At 41.9% G+C, this 14,579-nt stretch overlaps 2 long non-coding RNA genes across 2 annotated transcripts in view; one reads left to right on the forward strand and one right to left on the reverse strand.

Annotated features, from left to right (window-relative positions):
- The window catches only part of LOC107207795, a 36,789-nt gene that overhangs the window by 18,048 nt on the left and 4,162 nt on the right, over nt 1–14,579 (forward strand). Inside the window, exon 2 of the long non-coding RNA XR_001522941.3 lies at nt 11,871–12,027. This is a non-coding gene — a long non-coding RNA (uncharacterized LOC107207795). The remainder of the gene's footprint in view (nt 1–11,870; nt 12,028–14,579) is intronic.
- LOC107207797 lies at nt 1,886–11,970 on the reverse strand. The gene is made up of 3 exons (XR_004498321.1): nt 11,888–11,970; nt 6,881–6,953; nt 1,886–2,105 (listed from the first exon to the last, which is right to left on the reverse strand). It is a non-coding gene; the product is annotated as an uncharacterized LOC107207797 (long non-coding RNA).

Below are 14,579 nucleotides of genomic sequence, written 5' to 3' on the forward strand. Positions count from 1 at the left end.
CAATTAAGTATAAACATATGCATGCACAATAAAATGTCATGTATCCCTTCTGAGGCTATGACTACCATTAGAAAAAGATAAAAACACCATGTATTTCCTAACATGCCAATTGGATACACTAAATGTGAGAAGAAGGTATTCAGTGAGTCAAACACTTAATCCAAGAAGCAAGTTGTACACAAATTTCTGATAAGGTAGACAAATTTCACACCCTGTTCTGGGGAAAATATTACATTTCATGGTGCTTTACAGATGATGAAAAATCCTATTAAAATCCTGGAAAAAAAATTGTATACAAGTTAAACATGGATTTTTAAAATTATCCAATTTTTTTGGATGCAGGAAAAGAAGTAAAATGGACATTTTGTAGGAATAACAGCAAGTGCCGTAGAGGTTTTACACAGGGTTCTTGGCAAGAAATAATCTGATTATAGCTACAGGACCAATTTTGCTTGCACCACATGAAATAATGCTCAGAAATAGTCCAATTGCTTCTTCCAGTTGCTAGACAAACTCAGAGGATAAATAGGATGGAGTCTCTAATGGTGAGGTTTGAAGGACTGCAAGAATATCAAACCTTTCAGGTCTGCTCCAGGGCTGTAAATCAAGGTGGGTTATGCCATCATTCTGAGGCAGCCAGGCTATAATTTAGGAGCTTTTTCCAGTTACTGTGACTGGCTGAAGTACAATGGCAGGAGCTTTGCAGAGGTTTAAATGATTGCTTTTTAAGATGAGATGCCAGAGCTGTGACTGCAGACCAGAATGTGCTGTATCCCATATCCATCCCATCTGGGCTGGGGCAGATCCATCCCCACTTGTACGCAGCAGCTGTGCCTTCTGTGTCAGTTTTGCTGCAGATACCTCCAAATCCTCCACCTGGATTCTGTCTCTTGAGGACTAGGTAGGTCTCAAAGTAGCTCTAAATGCCTGGGTAGCAATGTGAAATCGCATTCCTAGGAGTTCATGCCACGTAATGGCCCAAGAGAGAAGCTCTGATCCTGAGAGGGAGGTTTGTAGAGGCCACAGCAAACACTTTTGGGAACCTTTTTAGTGCTTTTTGACAACCAAGTGATGTGAAGCAAGAAATTCTCCTCTAAGAGTGTGGTATGCTTTGGCTGGGAGTAGAAACATGGACCCAATCCAGCCATAACCTGTTTCCTTGCTATAAACCAGGTAATGCTGAATTCCTGAATTAGTCTGTTCTTGTTACCTGTAGTGTTTAGAAAAAACAGAACATATTCCAAGGCCTGATTCCTAGTGGTGTGACAAAGATCCTAGCAGATGAACTCGATGGCTCTGTCTGCCCTGGATCCAGGAGAACCTGGTTTCTCTCAGCCTTGTTCTGCTCCTCAGCACCTCAACATGCTCCTAAGTCCAACTAGGTGTAATTTCTTTCCTGTGATCTAATAGCAAACCAATATTCTGGAACAATTTGTCTTGGAAACTTAATGCCAACTTATTTACTGAACTTCAATGAGGACCATCATTCCTTCATGAGAGATAAGTACTGAGAGGTCCTAAAATGGTCATAAGTGACCTTCTCTGGTGGAGGATGACAAATGATCAGCTTGTGGGGACTGTGTTGGTTATCAAACACCCAGAAATATTTGAGAGGGAAAATTGCCTCCAAACACAGATTAGTTTACTTAAAATAGCATCAGGAATGATTCTTATGTCAGATGGTGGGAAATGATGTAAAAAACAAGGCCTTTTTGAGAGCCTCTATTACAAGGGATATATGGGATGCTGCTACAATAGTCATTTATATGGCTGCCTGCCAGCAGGTCCATATATTGTTACCTGCAAAGAGTGTCCATGCTCTTGGAGGGAAAAGTATTTGTTCTCAAATTCTGACAAAATAAGTTATCCATTGCAGATGAAGGGAGAGGCTCTCAAAATAGAATTTTATTCCCAGTTGCTCCTTCTGTGAGGTTTCATGGGCCATGTTGACTTTGGGAGTGGGAAGAGGACACAAGGTTTTAAATTTGACTGTCAAGGTTCAGACATGGAATTCTTGTTGAACTGAAGGAGATGAGACAAGCAAGCTTATACTTGTAGATCCAAGAGGGTGGGAAAAAAGGTCCAGAAGAACTAGAAAATCACCCCTGGAAATGAAAAAGGAGACTTGAAACAACTTTCAGAATTGATACTTGCTGTTCAGGTGTGAAAATAAACAATGACAGTGAGGATGCACTTCTTGATTAGTATTTTCAGCTAAAGACTAACTCAATGATAAGTGGCAGGAGAAAGCACCATGATGTGATTCCCAAGTCTGTGAACACACTTAACAGGCCTCTCTACACAAGGGGTAAAAGAAGATCAAGGTTGGCATGAAGTATCAAAAAAACCCAGCATCTGCCTTTAGTCAGGGGAGGTGTTGCCATCATTATTAAACAGAAAATGAGTTTTGCTCTCAGGACATGTAGTGTTTGTTCTTAGGCTCAGAAATGTTTTAACGTGTTTGTATGAAGTGAAAGGGGAAACTGTGGGAGAAACTGTAAACCCACTACAGAAATCTTACTGACTCCTCTTTTCCAAGGGAGCTGAGTGCAAACTGGGATCAGAGGAGATTTGTGGCTAATTTTGGGTCCAAACATGTGCTGAAGGCCAAAGGCTGGTAAAATTCCCTGTCATTTGCTGACTCAGTAGTGATGCACAAGGCTTATGGAAAACACCCTTCACTGTGCATTTTTCTGGCAAACAGAATGGGTGTATTCATTTTCCTGGGAAGGAGAACCCTGAAGTTTATGTGGCATTTCCCTGTAAGTATTGAGAAGTTTCTCAGGTGCAGTCACCTGCTGGAGAGGCTCCCCACTAAAGAGGCTAAGAGCTACTTATGTGATTTAAATGCTTAAAGCTGCCTTCCCTTCCAGGTATTTGGGAAAACCACATCTTCCTGCCAGGAGCACTCATGAACCCCTTGCAGAACTGCTGGAGAGTTTCTGGGAGCACAAAGCAGGGCTGACAGCCTTCCCACTGAAACTTCTCATGCTGAAGATGCTGGGTTTGCTGCTCATCAACTCTGTCATGTCAGCAAATGACACTCTCAAGGGTTTCTTCTTTTGGCCTTCTCTTTTAATGGCATTTTTTCTACACTACCTGAGGTACTTTCTGTTCCCCATTAAATCTCCTGAAGTGTCATTGTCCCCAGGGTGAAACAAGGAACCCAGTGACACTTCAGGAGGCTTCACATGGTCCTCACTGATATGCCATGCAACAAGATGTGTGGATGTGGCGCTTGAAGACATGGTTTAGTGGTGGGTCTGGCAGAGCTGGACTCAATGATCTCAAGGGTCTCTCTCGACCTAAATGATCCTGTGATTCTAAGATGATGTGAGACCTCTGGTAGGAGAAGAGGGAGGCCAGGACTCCTGACTGGGAGCTGGTTGCAAGTGAAAGTGATTTGAAAATTACCTGATGGGAAATGTCATGTGTAGATAAAAGGAGCAGATGGGGTTGTTTATTCTTAGCTGTCTATGTGAGTTTTAAGCTGGGGGACCTTTCCATGGCTGTGACCTAAAGATTTCTGTCTTTTATTTTTTTATATGATCCTCTGAAATGACTGTCCTTCAGCTCTTGAACTTCTGCCCTTCCATAGGGGCCCCTTCAGTAGAAGTGGATGAGGTGATATGACCTGGCTTTTCCTGGCAGCCTGCTCAGAAGGTGCAGCTGTGGAAAATGAAACATCTCCTTATCTGGTACAAGGTCATGCTATGGGGATACAGGCTTCTCTTCTGTGTCTTGTCAGCCTCAAAGGTGGGAAGAAATAGTGTGTTGTGGCCTGATGCTGTTGGGAGGACCGACCCCAAACCAGATTTTACAGAGACACACTAGCAAGGCTTCCAGGACTGGGAACTTGTGGATATGAGCACTGTGAGTACCTGTTCACACTGCTGTGATTTGTGGTGTGTTGCAACACTTTCTGGAAGTGTTTAGATAACTTAATGGTCCATTTATGGCATCTGAAGAGACAGGATTTGACACACCTTAGTCAGTGCTTTGATGAGGAGAACTTTTGTATTTAATTAACTCTGCCCTGCAGTAATGGGTGCGAGGCTGTGGAAGGCTGAGCAGGGATAGGAACAACGTTGTCCAAGTCCAGAAATGCAGAAAGAAATTACAAGTTTAATGGGGCATGAAATTATCCATTCTGTTTTCTTCAAAGTTAATTGTGTTTCACAACATAGTCTGACAAAACCCTGTCAGAAACCCAAAAACATTTGCCTTCAGTGTAGGATGCTGATGTGTAGCTCTGAGGGCTGTTTGAAAATTACTTGCCCCAGACACCAAAAGGCACCAAAGACTGCTCCCTGTTCCTCAGAAGAGTTACAGATCCAGATGGAGAGCCTAGAGCATGCTAAATTTGTTCTCTGAATTTCTGAGTGTCAGTGATGTAAGAAATGAGAAACTCCATGTCTCTCTTACAGCTGACAAATGATAGTTGGTAGTGAATAAATGGATGACAATATGATGCTCTAAGGAGTTGGTTTTAATCCTCCCCTGGGAGGGAGGCTTTGGGGCTGGGTTTCTAGGCTGCTTTGGGCATACAGGTGTGAGCATGGGACCAGGATACTGCTCTAAATCCTGAACAAAACTTCTGTGTCTGCATCCTCCTTTTGCCCCATTCAAACAGTTGAAAATTTACTCAAATACAGAACTGCTTCAGCATTAAATTCTTTATGTTGTAGAAGTCTTAAAATTTAGATGATCACATGAAGGTCTAGTAGTAGGATGAGTGATAAAGGAGTGAACAGAACTTTCCCCAGTCCAAACACTACCAAAATCTCAGACTCTTACAGTCAATTTGTGTTTGAATATAAAGTGAATAAAAAACTTTACAAATACTGTCTTTTACCTCAGACTTGTAAACTATCCTATTCCCATCCCATTTGAAGCCCACACCAGCTATTCCTGGCTCAACATCCTTTACCTCTGCTGCCTTCTCTGTGTCACTGGTGAGAGGTTCTTCAGCAGAAAATTTAATGACAGGAAGATTTATCTCTTTTGCTACTGTGCAGATGAAAAATTGGCTGCTCATCCAGTTATTTAGGTGTGGCTCTGTGGCAAGTGACCCCTTTCTGAAGTTCTGCCACAGAGGGAGATGCTGTTGAATGTGATAGAAAGGGGTAGAACCTTTAAAGTTAAAATATAAATGCAAAACACTAACAAATACGTGTCAGTTGGCTGAAATTACACTTGTTAATGGCTTTATATGGAGTGATTGAGAATTAGCCCTTTGAGTCTCTGTGTCTGTTCTGTCACTGGTTCTCTGACACCAGGAAAGAAGGAATTTATTTTCTATCTGTTGGAGACTGTAGTTGAATCATGAACAACACTTTAAAAGGAGGGAGTAAAACCCTGGGGCTGATCTACCTGTGTTTTACCTTTTATTGCACAGGGCAATACTGATTTCTGTTTGCCTCTGATACAAAGGTATTGCCAGCTCTTATTTCTTCTATGCTTTTGTTGTCTCCAAACAGGAGACCTTTTTATGAACAATGTCTTTGGACAACAGTGGAATGTCTGAGGGCTCCCCATCAGTTGTATCCTGTCCAAATTAGACAGACTATAAGGAAAAGTTTGAGGAGTAAATAGCCTGCCGTACACAGATCCCTTATGCTCTGCCTGGTAGCAGTAGCTGCAAACCAAAAGTTCATGGCTGATGTCTCATTCACAAGACTTGACAGTTTTGGGTGCTTTGGAGTGAAAGGCTGCCACAGTCATGGTTTTCCTTTGGCACCACTTTGTTCTGATGGGGCATTTTTTGATGTTGTCAGGAGCTGTGGCCATGGCAAACCACACACCAAGTGCTGACAAGTGCTCTTGACACAGTTTAAAAATAAACTTGATGTGGATTGTTAAAGTCTTGCAGTGTCTGTCTGCTGGCTCTCCTTTCTCTCCCAGGAAGCTAATTTGGCTTTTCAACAAACTGGATATCATCACAACAAATTGATGTTTTGTCCTGTGCTTTAAAGTTGTTCTTTGGTTGATTGTATGATTTATTGCTTCCAGCCAATCAACAGCTGAAATGTCAATTTTTACTATCTTTCCTTCAAACCTGTATTAACAGTGACCCTCTGAGCCACTGTTAAAACAGCAGAATAAAAGAGATCTGGGACCAATCTCCAGTCACCTGTTGTAGCAGTGGGACACTGGGCTCTGAAAGCTGTAATCCTCTATGCTTTCCATCTCTTTCTCTGGAGAAACCACTTCAGTGTGTGAAAAGGTTTTTAAATAAAATGCTGTGCTTCATGTTAAAAAAGGAGGAAATTCCTGTTTTTTGCTTGTGCTCCATCCTGTTGGTCCTGGGTCTGCCTGATGCCTGCCTCCCTGAAAATCTCCATGCTAATTGTGAGTAGCAGATGCCAATCTTCCTCAGCACATGTTGGGATGTAATGTAGCCCACAGTGATTAGATTTGCTCTGGCTTGTTCATACCACGCTGATTCAACACATGGATTCTTCAAGCTGAGGCAACATTAATGACTTTTCAGCATATGGGATAGGATGGGTCATTAGATGGTCACTGACAGTTTCATTTTGGTTTTAGTTTGTTTTTTGGTTTTTTTCCCTTATTCTTCAGGAAATAGACCAGAAAATTGCACTTATTTTCATTTTGCCCAAGCTTTGTCTAAAAATAAGCCATAAACATAGCATTGTATTTGTCTGTGTTATTATTTGAAGTGCAAAGGTCCTTGATTTATTCTTCTAGAGGGCAGCTTAGCCTTAGATTTTATTTCAAATAGGAGTGTATCCCCTTCCTTTTAGTAAAGTTTTCTAGTATTCCAGAATTGCTTGGAATCTGTGTAACCTTTGCAACACTTGCAACAATGACATAACAAGATTAACACTGACCTTTCTGTAGCAAAGGTACCACCTACCTTTCCCCAAGGCCCATAGGGCTGCTGTTGATACCTCATATTTGGGATTCTTTGATTGTAATGCATAGATAGGCTGGAAAAAAAAATAAAAAAGAGGGGGATTTACTTATGATGACATGAACCAAATGTCAAAGACACTGCCTTTAGTTTGATCTCATTTTGTTTCCTGAACTTAAAAGCAGTTTAAGAACTCCGTAAAATTGCTTCTGACAAAATGATGAAGCTTTTTCTAATAGCTAAAAAAACCATTTTGCCAATTTCTTTTTCAGGATTAAATGAGTGTTATACAGTGTAGAAAAAGAGGTTTCAAAGAAATGGGGGCATTTCCTTCTGTATATTAAAACTTCTTGGCCAGGTCTGTTAACAGCTCTTAGCAAACACAGGAATATTTTATATTATATAAAATAGATATAATATATATTTGGCAGGTGCTTTTGGTATTGTGCATGTGTTTGACTCAGCTCTTCCTTAAACTAATGCTTCTGGGCATAAACAAATTGGGGAGAAGGGAAAGTCAACTTCATTTTGGGCACCTGAAGGAAGGAGAGGTTTGCTGATGTTCGGCTGGGGCTTTGGTATTGCAGACGCTTTGTTGCTTATTTATTTATTTGTTTATGTATTTATTGTTACTTCTGCATTCCCAGTGACTGGAAATATCTGTGAATGTAGGTAAAACACTGACATCTAGTGCCTAGAACAAAGCAGCCAAACATGCACCGAGACTCCAGATCTGTGCCTCCTGGGCTATGTTAAACTGCTCAATAATATCATGGACTGCAGTATATTATGGGTATTATATTCGTGTTTCTGAGTTTAGACTTGACATATTTGGGGCCATCTAGACTGAGATGCTCTTGTACCCTTGCTAATCACACCTTTCCCCAGGAGACAGGAGGAGAAGTTGAGCTAAACACCAGCTGACAGAAGCAACTCCTTCAAGCAAACTCTCACCACGACTTTCAGTACTTCCCTATCTCCTCTCCTGATCCCTTTTGGAGGGTTTTTTCTTTTAAGTAGGAGTCTCATGCTGGTGGTCCAGGGGCAGCCTACAGATCTCTGATGAGCCATCAGAGGTTTTCCTTTCTCAGTTTCCAGCTGATGGACTCCTGCTGTCAGCAGAGCTGCAAATTAAATTACTTAACATTTTATGCCTTTATTATTATACAGGTCCTTAGAATTATTTACTTCCTTCTGTTTATGATGATCTGTTTTAATGATCATTTCCAGCAAATGTTTTCAAAGAATCTCAAAGACTCACAGTGCTCAAGGACAAAAACTTAAAGGAATTAGCAGTTCCTGACAATAAGACTCCTTTCTGGCTTCATTCTTTAGCTGCCCATCAAAACAAGAAAACCCCAACCAATTAATCAAAAACTCAGCCAAAAACCTCAAACCACAACATAAAAACCAACCCCTTTAAATATGATTATCCCCCTAGATTTGATAATTTTTTCCCCCCGTTACTAAGAAAGAAGTCTGTGCAAAGTCTGCCTAAAACACTATTCTTGCCAAGTGGATTTTTAAATCTTCTTCCCCGTGTCTTATGCTTCTTTTTGTTATCTTCTTAAACCAGGACTGCCTACTGATTTTTAACTGGCATTTAAAATTATTGTTATTATTATTTGTAGTAGTAATTCCTGGGCCATTATGAAAAGGATAGAAGAAAGCTCTGGTTTGCTTTGCTACCACTGCCCATTTATGCCCTTAACCCCAGTCCCCCTTTTTTTTTTTAATGCTTAATCAGATTTATTTTTATTTTTTTTCAGTCATTCTGCAGGATGAGTAGTGCAGAGCCACCAAGGGGGAGCAAAAATGCACTGAGTGCTGCAGGGCTCATTCTAGTTCAAAACACATTATTCTGCCCCAGATCATAAAGAAAGCATTTGAAATTCACATTCAGACTGATAATGTACTAACTTAAATGTCTTTAAACAAAGAGAAAAAAAAATATTTGTCAGAAATTTCCATGTGCAGGAACCAACAAGGCAAATATTAACTTGTATTATTTCTACAGGTGACACTGGTGTTTTCAGGTACAAAAATGAATGAAGTCAAGTTGGTTTTGGGTAGATGCTTTCCAAAAAAAAGGTTTATCAGACTTCATGGATGCAACACTAGAGAGATCCTTCATTTTACTCCTGCCATTCTGTGCTGATGGGACAACAGAAGCAGAAATGCAAGCTCCATAGCACAAGCTGGGAGCCACAGTGAGTGGGCTATTAAAACATGTAAATATACCAACAGTTGGCTCTTCTGATTTCTCCAGAGGAGGTAGTTAAGCCTTTAAATCAGCTAAGAAACCAGCTCAACAGTGTGGAATAATTATAGAGCATTTCTTGCTCATTTTTATATAATCCATTAAGTATCTCCTAGATTTATCTTCCTATCTCTGCTGTTATATGTCATTTGCAGTTTCTAGTCTAAATAACTATATTTATGGGATTAGCCAGCAGACAGGCTGATGAGATTTGGTATCTGGGATCTAAACTCAGTATTTCTTTCAATCTAGCATGAATAAACTATTTTGTATTTTCTTTTCCATCTCTCATTGTCTAAAATGAAAGAGTGAGTATGTTCTAGATACTTTTGTTTTATTCTGGCTATTAAAATATAGGAATTACAGAATGAAGTTCTATGCCAACCTGTCTGTTAGGAAACCTGAAATCATATCTCAGCTATTAATGTTTAATAGCTAGTGGGGGGAGAGAAGTAATTACTTCCCATAACATCTTTCTCTATCAAGAATTTCGTTGTAACATTGATGCAAAATTATTCCACTGACATTATAAACTGCTATGTAATGTCTGATAATGACACCTCTTACTACCACAGAGAAACCTTTGTTATGACTTAGATTACACATTCATATCCTGCACCAAATATGAAGATTAATATAATGAAAGTAGATACCTAATATATCAAGGTGGCATTTGAGCTGAGAGTTATAATTTTTTAAATACATAATGTGAGAACGTGAAATAAATCAGCCAGATTTGTCTTGCCAAAAAAGGGGCAAAACCAAATTGTCTGCATAGGCATTTTACCCCTTTCCCATCAATAAGAACAGTGTTAACTAAGTTCAAATTTCCTTTTGGCTTCACTATTGGCTCTTAAGTGATTTTCTTTTTTTCACATGGCTGCTGGTGATTTTCCTTATGCCATGTCTTTAGACAGGACAGGAAAAGCCTGAAGTTTGTTTTGCCCTTCCTTTACCAAACTGACAGTCCCTAGTTTAAAGACTCCCTCCATGCTTTGCTTTTCCACCCTTTCTCATCCCACAGTGTTCAGTGTCATTCCTCTGGAATAAAGCCTAGCCAGGCATGAGTAGGATGGCAGCGAAGAGGTTCCCAGGAAATGTTTTACTGTTGGAAAAGATAGGCTTTGTTCAAATCTAACACAATGAAGGAATGTACATTTAATCTACAGATCAGATGCAAATTTTTGTTTGTTACCTGTTCACTCTAATGTTGAAAAGCTTAGCTTGAACTTTCTCTAATTTAGTTCTGACTTTGTGCTTCCTTTTGTTTTAACCTCAAATATAGGATGTTGCAAAAATTTCCTAACATACAGAAATAGGATTTTATATAAAATTTCAGTTTCTAATGAAATAAATTAGTTGGTATTTTTGAATAAGACTATGTTGTGAGCCCTTTTATCCCTTTGGGCTTTTGTTTTATCTTTAAATGCTGTATTCTTGGGATGGAGAATTAATTTCTAGCTTTTTCTAGTCAACCAGATTTGTATGGGAGCTGAATTATTTTAAGGGAATTCAAACACATTCACAGATTTTCAGGCTCAAAGCAGCTCCTCTCTCTGTCAGCTACAGCCTGAACTGCTTTTTAAAAATATTCCATTTTTAAATATTTTTAGTGGCAGCAATCATATTAGAGCAAGGTTGTTTGCCATGCTAAAAGGTTCAGTAATGCCCATCAGCAGGTTCCTAACACACGTGGTGGTTCTGCTGATGGTATTTCAAGTGACCCTTGTAATCACTGAGAGTCAACTGGCAGTGAAGTTTCACCATTAAACTTTAACTTCGCTCATTTGGGGTCTTAATTGTGCTTTGAAATGTTTGATGGCTTGGCTGACCTTTCTCTGGGTTAACTGAAGGCTGAGATTTGTCTGCCAGGAGGGAACTGCTGAGGAAACCTCGGAGCGTAGCACTAGATTGGTGTCACTGAGACAGCGTGGTCTGGATCTCTAGGGTTAGAAATGCCTCTGAACTTTTTATGGGCTTTAACTGGAGCTATAGAAAAAAGAAAACATTGGGAATGCCAAGAATTTTACAAAGAGTAGGCAATGAGTATAAACTGAAGGGCCACTTAACATTAAATGCAGGGATTGGATGCTATAATCTCTTTTTGCACTTCTAAAGGATTTCTAACCCTTCCTCTCCCCATGGGAAATCTCCCAGGGGAGCAGTGAATTTCCCTGCTAGTGGGTAAGTCTAGTATTGCCATCTCCCCCAGGCTGCTTTCTTGATGCCATGCAGCAAGGGCACTCCAGGCAGGACTGGGGCAAGGCCTTTGCTGAAAATCCTAACAGTTTGCAAAATCCCCTTCTCCTGACACAAAGCTCTTTTGGAGACCTGCAGTTTTCATTAAAACTAACAATTTTATCTTTTTTTCTTTAGGTCTGATTCAATACTACACAGAGGGGCAGATGATGCCCACAATAAGTGCAGATATTGCATCTGTAGACTTTCTCCTGCCCCTATGAATATTCTTGATTTCCACGCTGGCTTTATGGCTCTGTGCTGACATTTGTTCTGCCAGTCCCTGTGGAACCTGGCAGTGTGTCCTGAACCCAGCCCCCTCTCATCTCTGTGTATTTAGTCTAAGAGCCATGAGACAGGAACCTTCCCTGGCTGTGTTTGTGCAGGAGGCCAAGGGCAATGCCAAACTCAGAATTAAGCAGTGGAGCAGGCAGGTGAATGCAGGCTGAGGGATGATTTGGGGCACTGTGACTGATGAAGAGGGGCTCATTTCAGGGGTCTGCAGTACCTACCAAAGAAGCAAACCATCCCTTGGGTGCTGCTCTTCAAACCTCCATTCTCGATGGCAAAAGGGAATTTGGTGCCTGAAAACAAGTCCTCTGCAGTAAGGATGCACAGGCTCATCCCAGGCTAGCTACATCCCAGGCTTCAGGTAAGTGTCCATAGTACCACTCTCATTAGCAGGACCTGTGGGCTCTGGATCAGATCCTGCTGGGGAGGATAGTGTGAAGAAGAAGATAAGGGCCAGTTTCTTTCCAGCCCATGGGAGAGGGGAAAACCCTATAGTTCTTGGAATGACATTGACAGCCAGGGATGTGGCACATTTTGGCAGAGATTACAAAATCAACTACTATAAACCTGTCATTTTATCTGGGTCTTCCCAACAGTCCCACTCTCAGCATAGTATCCCCATGCATTTAAAGTCCTGTCCCCTTGGCTGATACCTTGTTAAATATCAGCCTCCTCCAATAATATTTTATCTTGTAATTATAATCCCAGAGCATGCAAAAGAAATACCAAGATGAATATAGTCGATTACCTTACCTTCATCCTTCAGAGCATTGAGTTAACCCCAGCCACTGAATAATTGCCCTGGCAAAATAGGTTTTATTGGAAGTAACAAGAGCAGGAGCATTCTGCAGCCAGCAAGAGATTGCCTCTGCAAAACCCTTTCAAGCCTCTTGGCTTGAGATTATGTTATTAGCTTGTGTCAGAAATTAATTTGAGAAGTATATATTCAGTAATGGACTATTTATTGTACAAAGTTTAGTCCATAATCTATTTACTTGCCACTGCCAGCACATCACACAGTAGCATCGCAGCTAATATTGAACAAAGCCTGAGCAGTGCAGTATCACCTTTTGATTTCATCACTTACCATTTATTTTTCTTACCAGGGACAAGTCCTTGCAGACCTTGATCTCTTAGCAAACCCATGCTGGTATTTTTTCCTGCTTTGCCAGGCCTTGGTCCTCAGCTCACTGGTGATACTCAGTTGAGACATGGCTTAAGCACAGTCCAGTCAGAACCACTGAGGAGCAGGACAGTGGTGGCAGCTGAGGAGAAAAGGAAGAGGGCTGGAGGCCACAAACCTGCAAGAGGAACATAAATGTTGAGGGTCAAAGTTGTTCAGTGAGATGCAGATCAGGACAAAACCGTGGTGGATAGACTTACACTTTCTGAGTTACTGTTAAGCTGTCAGAATGCAAGTGTAGCTCACATTTGTGCCAGCCAGTTGTATTTCCAGCTCAGGAGCATGAGCTCTGCAACAGAAGTGGACACATTGTCCATTTCTAGTAACATCTCACTTTTTTTTTTGGGATGGGGGTAGGGTAAGGAAGTGAGATAAAAATGCTTGAGGTGCCCAGGGTGTGTGAATCCAGGAATTGTTAGTTTGGAGGAGAGTTACAGGAGTGGGTCTCAGCAGGCACAGCTTCCTGCAGGGGATGCAAGAGGTTGATGTCCAGCACACGTAAACTGAAAATGCCCCATTTGGTACAGGCATAGTTGATATGCCTGAGCCAGAGGGCGTATCAGCTTCTGGGGAAGAGGGATGAGAAATGCCCTGGGGACCTCTTATTCCTTATTAATGCCAGACTGAAGGGACTGGGAGACCATTCTTCATTTCCTTCCTTTCCTGTGTAAATGCCTACACACTGTGAGCCATCCTTGAGGCTCTTGGGGCAGCAGCCAGCTCAGCTTTTCCAAGCAGCAAACCTGCTGCCTTGTTATGTGTCCAGGACACCTGCTCTGGGCAACTACCTGAGCTTAGAGCCAACTCGATGCTACCAGTGGAAATTTTTCCATGTTAAGAAGGAAAACCATCTTTTTCCAGTTTGTGTGACTAAGTCAAAACAAGGAGAGGGCAAGGTGTCATCAGCAGTCGATGTGGTGATGTGCTCTTCTGGGACTTTCATGTGGGTGTAAACCTGGTGTGAAGGTGGCATCCCTCAGCTCAGCAGGTGATGGATGCAGGGTGTTGGCAGGGCTGGGTGATCGGCTCCCCTGTGAATCCATGTCTCCCGTGTCGGTGATGACTGGCAGTAGGGCAGGAATTCACCCCACCTACCCCACTTCCAGCCGGGGGGCGACTGCGGGTGGCCGGATCCCTGCAGCGCTCTGTCCCTGGGAAACCGGGTGCATCCCCAGCGATGTCAGAGCTGGAGGAGGGGGAACCCCGTGATTTTTTGGCAAGAGTTGCATGTGCGGCCCCGCAAACGCTGGATTTTGGCAGCTGGGGAACCGTGAGGGGGCGGTGTTGGACCGCGGCAGCGGCGGCCGCACGGGGCAGTGCTGGAAGCGCCCGGCCCCGGCGGGATCCGGAGCGTCTGCGCTGCATTTTGGGGTGTCAAAGCCTTTTCCCTTTCCTTTCCCCTCTCCCCTTTCCTCTTTACCCTTTCCCTTTCCCCTTCCCCCTTTTTCCTTACCTTTACTTTTCACTTTTATTTTTTCCCTTTTCATTTTCCCTTTTCCCTTTTCCGTTTCCCCTTTCCAGTTTCCCCTTTCCTTTTTTCCATTTTCCCTTTTTCGCTTTTCCCCCTTTTTCTCTTTTTACCCTTTTCCCCATTTTTTCCCCTTTCCCTTTTCCTTTTCCTCCTTTCCCGTTTCTCCTTTTCTTTTGATCTCTTTCCCAGACCTCCCAGCAGTTTATGAAGCAGCCCAGCACTGGAGGGTGCCTGTCAGTTGAACATCCTGGAATCACAG

This window comes from Parus major, chromosome 7 (assembly GCF_001522545.3).
Source record: "Parus major isolate Abel chromosome 7, Parus_major1.1, whole genome shotgun sequence".
In the NCBI taxonomy this organism is placed as follows: Eukaryota; Metazoa; Chordata; class Aves; order Passeriformes; family Paridae; genus Parus; species Parus major.